Here is a 9,980-nt window from a genome sequence, read left to right as displayed (position 1 = left end):
ATACATTCTGATCCCAATCAGCTACCGTACGTATCTATGCAAAGCTGATGTGTCAGGAGGTTCATTCCACCTCAATTCGAGTTCTCTGAGATGTTCTGCTCCAGGTCCCAGTCAGCAACCCAGACAGTCACTCCACTTCTGTCACCTTGAAGGGCTTGACGCGGTGCATTAGTTATCCGTTGCTCGTAACAAATTACCCCCATCGATGGCTTAAAACAATAGCCATGTATCAGGGGAGATGCCATGATCACGAAGGTGGTTTTCCCAGGGTGAGGCTTATCCATTGCACTCCGGATGTGCTGACCCCAGTGATTTCCCCAAATGTGGGAAGCTCGACTGCATAATTTCTGGTGTGTGTGTGTGGGGTGGTGTGGGGGTGGGGGACTGCATTAAAAAACAAAACAAAGCAAAACAAAACACACACACACACACACACACACACACACACACACACACACACACACAGAAACAGTAGCCATGTGTTATTTTACTGTTTCTGACTGTCGGTCGGAAATTCAGGCATGGCTTAGCTGATGCCTCTGCTCTGGGTATCCGACAAGCTTGCAATCGAGATAGTGGCCTGGGATGTGATCATATTGAGGTACGTCGGGGAAGGATACTCTTCCAAGTGCACTCCCTCACCTATTGGCAGGACTCCGGTCTGTTGGTCAAAGATATCAGTTCCTCTCCACATGGGCCTCTCTCCACAGGGCAACTCACAATAGGACAGCTGGCTTTGCTCTGAGCAAGGGAGCAAATGAGCCAGAGGGGGCGCCCAAGGTACAGTCTTTTTTTTGTCACCTAATCTCAGAAATGACATTCATCTCCTCTGCCACATTCTATTTGCTTGAAGAAATCACTAAGTCCAGGCCACACTCAGGGAGAGGCCCTCCTGAAGGCTGTGCATACCAGGAGGTGGGGACACTGGAGACACTCTAGGAGGCAGCCCGTCACAGTGGCATAGCGAGTTGTATAGCTTTCCATCGTTTTTGATGGGAAGAGAACCCCTCACTCCCCCTACCAAGTTGAGTTCAACTGGAAAGAGTCCTCTGACTATTGAAAAATATCTCCATGGTTACCTTGTATTTTGCATTAAACAATGAAAAATCATTTGCAGCCACCCGCAATAGACCGTAGCCACCTAGGGTCACTGGTTACCCTTTTCACTCTTTTGTATGTGGACCGCAGTTATCGATGTTGCTTTCGTCAATATTGGAAATTTCAGCTACAACTACCACTTTAGTCATCTCTTCTTTAGACAGCTCTGAAAATCTACTATTTCCCGTCTTTCTGTCACCTCTGACCTTAACCTTTCCAAGGACCTATCAGAACCTCAAAGTGGCACGTCCCCAATGGAACTGTTCAGCTCTGTTCTTCCTCCCCCTCATCCCTGGCTCTGCCATCCCTGATTCACTGCAGCTAGAGTCTCTGGAGTGAAGGCCACTCTTCCTTTCCCCAGCTGACCAGTTGTCCAGTTATACTGATTTGGGGAACCGGGTGATCTGGTTGCAGCTGTAGAAACTGGAAGGATCGGATTAAAATCCTGCATCTACCAATTATTTACGTCATTGTTAAGAGTCAGAGGTAGGGTAATGGTAGGGAATGTAGTGGAAGAGACAGGTGGAAAGCTTTGAATGCTAAGCTAAGCTATTTATTTATGTCGTAGAGACTCATTACAATATTCTTTAAGGAAAAGAGTGAATTTAGGAAGTTAGCTTTGGCACAATTCTCTCCTCCTTCCCTCTCTTCTTTTGGTTCTTCCCTCCCACCTCTCTCTTTTCCTTCCTTTCTTTCTATTTGTGAAATGGGAAGAATGAAGGAAACTTTTACTGATCTATCTCCCCTAAAGAATTAGCTCCCTCTTTGGAATCAGCCCAGCATTTTTGTTCTTCTGCCCAAGCACTCAAATGCTTTCAGCGTGGTGACAAGTCACCTTGTCTTATCTCACCATGGGCTTGAGTCCCTCAAAGGGAGTAAGGAGTTCTGTTATTAAGTGTTTTGCATTTCTCATGGTATGTAACACAAGTCATTACACTCCATAGATGCTCCATGAATTACCACTGAATTAGTTAATCAAGGAAATATAAAAGAGAAGGGGAAAAGCGAGAGGTAATTTGACTTTTTGAAGGCAGCCTTGATCACCTCCAGTAATCCTCACCTCCTGGTATACACACCCTTGTGTAAGCATGGACCTAGTGCCTCCCTTCCATCAACTAGCATACAGAAAAAAGTAGTGGAATGTCACATCTGATGTAGGTGACAAAACTACTGCAGCTTCTTTCTAGTAGACACTCTCTTGCTCTCTTCTAGACTGCTTACCTTAGTAACAAGCTCCCAGGAGAGGTACTGAGGGCCGCCCACGTGCCCATGACCCCCAAAAAACTGGAAGCAGATTTCGTGCACAATGAGCCCAAGACTTCCACTAACAGCTTCACTGCAACCTCAACCTCTCCAGGGTTATTGAGCCAGAGACACCCAACTGAATTGTGCCAGATTCCGGGCACATGGAAACTGGGAGATGCCAAATGTTTGCTGTATTAAGCTGCTAAATTTGGGGGGTAATTTGTTACACAGCAATAGATAATACAGTCAGCAGAAAGAATCAACCTGCCCTAACCATCACTTACTCTCAATCTCTACATATTTTATTGGGCCTTTAGGGTGAGAGTTATGGGTGGGGTGGCTAGAATAGAGGACTGGGATGCAGCAGGCAGATCCCCAGTGGTCCAAGAAGGCATGGGGGGTGGGGGGAGGAGGAGAGAGAGGGCTTTAGCAGCTGATAGCAATCAGACCATAAGCGCCTCACAGCCCCATCGCCAAGGCAATGTGATAGTTGGGGATTTTGTGGATGCCACCAAAGTTGTGTCTTTTATGACTTCTGTCCTCAGGAAACATCTGACCTAATTTTGCTTGGAGGCGAGTTGTCAGGGAAAGGTTGGGGACAGTGGCTTCATACCACCCGCCGGGAAGGACAGCCTGCTGGTTGTTCTCTCCCTGCATTGATTTTTTTTTTTTCAGCTTATGCGTCTGTGTCCTTAGGGACAGGGACCATGCCTGTGACATTTTTGTGCATAGATGCCATGAATTGAGTGCCTGAGAAATACTTTTTGATATAAGGAAACAGGCCCCAGTGTAAGCAAAGCAAACAGACCGTGAAAGGTGGTAATGTGGAATGTTCCCGTCTTTGTGCTACCTGTTTAGCAGAAGCTGGCCAGCCAGGTGACCCAATCCCAAAGGTAGCAGATGTACAAGCCAACTCTGAGCTCCCCAGTAGAGATGTCACTCCCATGGGACACAGCTCACGCCATTAGCTAATGAGAGTGCCCAAGGGAGATAAACACCCATTAGGCAGGCTCTGGTGGGAGTAGGGGGCGCTGACCATTTTTCCTGAAGAAGCCAGGCAGGCAGGCAGGCCAGGGAGGAGGAGGGGAGACTGAAAGAATGGCCTGGATTCTGCAAAGAGGGCCTGGATGCCATGCCTTTGTAACTTGGCAAACAGAATTTGATGCTGTTTGAATTTGCAAACTAATGATAAGAAATAATTGCTAAATAGCTCAATAACTGACAGGAAATTACCCTTGTTTCTCCATAACAATGCAGTAAGAGGATTCAATTAGGGCTATTGTAGATTAAAAAAAAAAAGTTTGTTTACACTATTCCTTTCCAATGTTGACAATAGATGGGAGAGATCGGAGGGCTGGGGAAAGGAGGGGCGAGTGGTTTTAACACCCTCTCTGTTTGCAGATGTCTGTTGAGGCAGATTGGGCTTCTCCATTCAGACTGTCCCTGAGGAGGCAGAGAAGAGAGAGGCCAGGAGGATAATGTCTGATCCCACTGCTTGATGAACTTAAGCAGAGGTCAGTTGGAAACCAATGAGAGGAGTCATCTGACCCTCATCCCTCCCACCTCCACCCAGGCTGCCCTTGGTGGGTGGCCTAGACCTAGTGGGAAGGGTCCCCTGGCACTGAGTCGCCAGCAAGTACTCGGAGCTGAACTGCAGCCTCTCTCAACATTTGCCCAAACTCTCCTTTCACTGCATCTTTTCCAGATTTGACGTAGAGGCTCCCCAGGACCAAGTGCTGGTCTTGGGTTTCATTCTGAGGGGCCTAGACTTAACTGAGAAAGGTTCACAGTTTTTGCTTCTTCCAAGGATGTTTGCGGTTTGAGAAAGTTCTTAAAAACCAAAACTCTTTTTAAACCCAAGGGATGAGCCTCTCCTGGTGGGTTTACTATTAGTTGGGGGAGATAACTTAGTTCAAGGGGGTCTTGCAAGATGCCCCCTAGAGGTGCATCCTGGGTCACTAGCTTCGTTGTTCCACTGGGCGCAAGAGCAGGGACTCAGGGGCTGGAGAAGAGGGAAATTCTAGAATTCACTGCAAAGCCACGAGTCTGAAAATCTGTTCAACATCTCAGCCCAAGTCTCCTTACTGGTGGGGCAGAAAAGATGTTGTAGAAGACTGAATTCAGACCCCTGCTCGGTCACCTACTGCACCTGCTGGCTGTGTGACCTTGGCCACAGCAGTCAACCTCCCCTTGCCTCCGTTTCCACTCCTGTAGAATGAGGGTCATCATGGCAAGGAGTCAGAGGGATCTAGTGGGTGTGACCATGCCCAGCACAGTGCCTGACAGGCAGCAGAGAGGCTATCTATAAAGGACAGAAACTCAGTCACCAGACATGGCTGCCGTGTCCTCAGCTTCCCCAGACCGTTCTGCCCCCAGGTCGCCAGGGCAGCATAAAAGCTTTGGGGCCAGATGGACGAGGGTTTGAATCTCAGCTCAGCCTCTGCAACTGAACATCCAAAAAAAAAAATAATAATAACCTTATAATGAGTCAATTCTCTTTGGGCAAAATTATCCACATTAATCAGAATTGCCCCCCCAAATTTCTCCTGATGAATGACCCTAATATTTGAAGGACAGGAGAGTAATGGGGAGGCAGTGCCAGTTGGGTAGGGGAGATGAGCTATTTTGGGCAAACAGTGACTCAGCGCTATGAACACCAGATGGCAGGAGCCCTCCCCAGCCTGTGGTTTAGGGGTCTCTCATTTCCAGAGGCACCAAGGAAATGATAGCAGGAGAAAAGCTGCAGCAAAACTTGTCATCTTTAATGCAGTCAGCTTCCCTGGGTGATCCAAAGCTCAGGGTTTTCCCCTTCTGAATAAGCCCAGGGAACACAGCCGCGCCGCCTTTGCAGCTCCTCCCAACTTAGAGAAGCGAATCAGCATTGCAATTTATTGTTTCTCACTGCAGAGTTCTCAGAGCAGAAAGCTGAACTTTCATCTGCACATTCACATTCTGGTCAGATTCAACCCGTACTCCCCTCCCGCCTCCTTCCCTCCCTCTTTCTCCCTCCCCTCCTCCACCTCCCCCACCACAGAGAAGCAGTCTGTGGGAGCGGGGCTTGGTTTCCCTGCCTTGGAACCCAATTACAGTTGGCTGTTGTGAAATTAACGTTCACAGCCATGAAATTATGCTATAGACGCTTTATAGAAATCACTCAATCAAACAGAGTGAAACCGTTTTTATATGGTAATCATTTCCTACCATCAAACTTCATAGGAAAGAACAGTTTGATTGAACCACCTAGTTAAACTGTGTATGAAATTAGTCATTCTCACCATAAACAGTGTTCTGCTGCCTTCACAGACAAAAGCTAACAGAATCAAGGTAGTAATTGGCTGGGAAACGACAGGTCCTATTTCTGCCCGAATTGTATTCCTGCTCTTTTTACCATCAAGCTAGAAATCCTAGAGTTAAGTGCTTTGTGGTGTGGGTGTTTTCTACCTTCTCCTAAGGGGGTCCAGCAGAGTGGCAGAGCCAGGGCAAGAATCTAGCTTTTGAACCCTTTTCCTAGTAACTAACAATGAGGCCATGGGTAAGGGACTCACCCTCTTGTGTAAAATCAGGAATCAGATGCGATCTTTTCTTGGTCTCAAGCAATGTTATTGATAAAATCAATTGGGAGCCGAAAACCAGGCTTACAGGCTTTATTAGGGGGAAGAGACCTGCCGGGCTGTCTCGCAAGGGGAGAACAGCAACACATGCAGAGGTGAACACGCCTTTTGAGGGGAGGAATGGGAAGGAATGGGGGCTTAGTGGACTTGGCACAAGCTGATTGGTGGCTTAATGTATGGTCATATAGGGACAAGGGCTTAGGGTATTTGGCAGGTGTTGATTGGTGGTTCAATGTATAGTCCATATAAGGTGCCTGGTTAGGTACTCAGGTATGTCCAGGCTGCAGGGGCAGGTTACATCATACCCCGCCCACCAGTTGGGGGAAGGGAGGATCTATCAGTTATTAGGTGTAATCTGTGTCTAATTCTGCAACACGAAAAGGGAGCAGTTAAAGGAAACTGCTTCCTTGAAGAGATGAAGAACGGGATGGGAAAAAATACAGACAATGCTAAAATCATCTCCTTCATAGTAAGACAGGGCCATGTGTTAATAGATAGAAAAAATTAAAGTTTTAGGAAACAAGATCTCAAATTTTCTTCTACTAAGCAAACACTGATCCACTTCAAATGCATTTTATCAGCATCTCTTTTCCCTTTTGAATAGCAGCTATGAGGGTCACTAGTTTACACACCAGGGTCTCCCTTCCACCTTTTGCTGAGTCTCAGGTTTTCTGGGTACCCACCTTGCTGATCTCAAGGGAGTTCCTGATCTTGTCTTGGGGTGTACTCAGGCATGCTAGATACCTGTGCTTTAGGTATGTTAAGGACTCAGGCATGCTAGATACCTGTGCTTTAGGTATGTTAAGGACTCAGGCATGCTAGATACCTGTGCTTTAGGTATGTTAAGGACTCAGGCATGCTAGATACCTGTGCTTTAGGTATGTTAAGGACTCAGGCATGCTAGATACCTGTGCTTTAGGTATGTTAAGGACTCAGGCATGCTAGATACCTGTGCTTTAGGTATGTTAAGGAATCAGGCATGCTAGATACCTGTGCTTTAGGTATGTTAAGGACTCAGGCATGCTAGATACCTGTGCTTTGGGTAATTTAAGGACTCAGGCATGACAGTGTCCTTAGTTTCTGCCAAAATCTTATAAATCCTGATCTTGTGATCTTAGTGAGGATTCCAGGTGTTTTGGTAGTGACAGACTTCATTTTTTTTCTAGATTTTTCAATAGTTTATAAATCAGTTTCACTATCTCATTAAATTTCCTAACTACTCCCATGAGGTATTATTTTTTAAAATTTCTTAAAATATATTTTTATTTTTTAATTACAGTTGACATATAATATTATATTAGTGTCAGGTGTACAACATAGTGATTAGACATTTATATACCTTACATACTGATCACCCCAATAAGTCTAGTACCTATCTGATACCATATAGTTATTGTATAATATTATTGACTTTATTACCTGTGCTATACTTTATATCAGTGTGACTGTTTTTTATTTGGCAGTTTGTACATCTTAATCTCTTCCTCTTTTTTGCCCATCCTCTTAACCCCCTTCTATCTGGTGAACATCAAAATGCTCTTTGTATCGATGAGTTATTATTGCCAATATACAGATAAGAAGATAAAGGGCCAAAGGGGAGAAATGAGTTTGTTGAGTCACTCAGCTAGGAAACTGGCAGTCCAGGAGGAGGACTCAGGGAATGGCAGAGGAAGGGTGAGGACCCTGCACATCGCAGAGAGCTTAAAGTAATAGAAATCACACCAATAAAAAGCAGACACAGGCCCGCTGGGAGTTTGGGTTGGACTTGTCTTGATGGCTTTACTCACATGCCTGGGTCTCAGCTGGACCTTCATCTCCCAGTGGCCAGCCTCACTCCATAGGTCTTTCATCCTCCAGGGGGCTGGCCTGGACTTCTTAGGAGCATGGTGGTCTCAGGTTCCAGGGGCAGGAAGGTAGAAGCCACAAGGCTTTGCCACAGCTTTGGAACTTACACAATATCACCTCTACCATGGGTCAAAGCAAGTCATGAGGCCAACCTAGATTCAACAGTGGGACATAGACTCCACTTCTCAGTGGGAGGAGACGCAATGAACTGTGATCATGGTTTCCCTACCATAAATGGTTACCAGAAGGTAGAATTTTGGCACATTGTTAGACACCCTCACTGGACCTACACGGACATAGGTCTTTTAAATAGACTGATAAACCTGGAGAAGATAGGAACAAATTTCTTGGGCATGTTCTAAAATGGAATACAGGGCTACAGGGACATTCCAGGCTAATGGAATGAGCTCTGGATTAGATTTCTGAGATGGGGTTCTTGCTCTATATGGGATGTAAACCAGCTGAATGAGCCAGGTCAGTACCTTATTATCCTGAGTTTCAACCTAGTTTCCTCCTCCTCCTCCTCCTCCTCCTCCTTCTCCTCCTTCTTCTTCTGCTTCTGCTTCTGCTTCTGCTTCTTCTGCTTCTTCTGCTTCTTCTTCTTCTTTTCTTCTTCGTCTTCTTCTTCTTCTTCTTCTTCTTCTTCTGATATGAACGTTTTATTTTTTAAAATTTTTATTATTTTTAAAATTTCAATTATAGTTGACATTCAATATTATATTACTTTCAGGTTTACAACAAAGTGGTTAGACACTTATATAACTTACAAAGTGACCCTACTATTCTGTAACAAGAGTTTAATGCACTTCCCAAGATCCTCCCTGCACAATTGGTACGGTCATGTGAAATAATAAGTTAGGCAATCCATGGAGGGTGTACAGCTCCTTAACAAGGTCTGCAAATTGTAAGACACTGGGAGAGAAGAAGAGGATAGGGCCTAGTGAGGAGACCATGGCAGGACTAATTAAGCATCATACTCATGACTTGCTGATGGGATCTTCTAAGAAGTGCTCGCTCTTCCCATACATGCACCATCTAGATATATCAGTCTCTCTGTGAATTTCCTATACTCACAAGTCACATGGCACTTCCTGCTCAGGATTGGCTAGACCAGCCTCATGTTTTGGAGTCGAATGATCCTTGGTTGGCAGGCTAGCTCACTGTTTACTCACCAGGCATTTTGATAGTTAGCGTCTGATCTGTGAGCATCGGCTTCCCTTCTTGAGGAAAACAGATTCTGTTTCATGGAGTTATGAGAGCCACGTCAGGTGCTTGAGCAGTGCCTGGCATGTGGTGGGGGTTCACTGAATCCTGATTGTTTGACTCTCCATGAGCTGCCAAAGGAATGTGATCCCCAGAGGCCTGGACCATAGACACCTAGGGAGAGGTCCCCAGCATGGGCAGAGAAGAGAGTGACTTACTTAAGGACACTCAGTGGCACACTATACTCCTTTGTCTGCCACCATTTCTAGCCTAGGGCTGGCATAATGTTGGCACCCAATGAGTATTTGTAGAAGAAACAAAACCCAGGCCTCTGGTCTCCTGCCCTGTGCTCTCTCTCCCCCCTTGCCTACCTCATCTATTTATTTCTCATGGGTCTCTCTGGTACCTAAGACACAAGTACCATGTCTAAGAACAGTTTCCTTCCTGTTGTAAGAAGAAAAGTGATGCTCTGTTCCACAGCATAACTGACTTGCAAGCTTTCCAAGAGTCAGAAGTAGGAAATAGCATCCAGGAAGATGGTCTGGTCCTATTGTCTCTGCTCCTAAATAACCACTCCACTTCGGGCCAGTCCCCCTAATCCATTGCTTGGTTTCTCACCTATATGGTCAGAAACCATATCTCTAAAGTGTTCTCCAGATCTAGCATTCCTTGAACCCGACAACAACAACAACAACAACAACAAAAACAACCCAAGAAAGAAACAATGTTGTTTCATAGGGTTTGAGCATGGGGAGAGAAGGGGGTGCAGGGTTTTTGGTGGTCATCTCAGAGGCGCTGCCATCACTGGCCCAGCCCAGAAGCCATGAGGTTTCTCAAGACACAGCTTTGCCACACAGTTCCTAGGCCCTAAGCCTGACATGTATGCTTCACTGGGCTAACATCAGTATTTTGTCAGGGCTGCATTCTTTTCTGGAGGCCCTGGGGGGGACCATTCCTGTGCCTTTCCCAGTTTCTGGA

The 9,980-nt window shown here is 45.9% G+C and overlaps 1 pseudogene; it reads left to right on the top strand.

The window, feature by feature from the left end:
* Positions 1-218: 218 nt before the first annotated feature.
* On the top strand, positions 219-356 carry LOC114228029 (U1 spliceosomal RNA; annotated as a pseudogene).
* Positions 357-9,980: the final 9,624 nt, after the last annotated feature.

This window comes from Eptesicus fuscus, chromosome 6 (assembly GCF_027574615.1).
Source record: "Eptesicus fuscus isolate TK198812 chromosome 6, DD_ASM_mEF_20220401, whole genome shotgun sequence".
Classification (NCBI taxonomy): Eukaryota; Metazoa; Chordata; class Mammalia; order Chiroptera; family Vespertilionidae; genus Eptesicus; species Eptesicus fuscus.
This window is presented reverse-complemented; position numbering and strand designations above follow the sequence as displayed.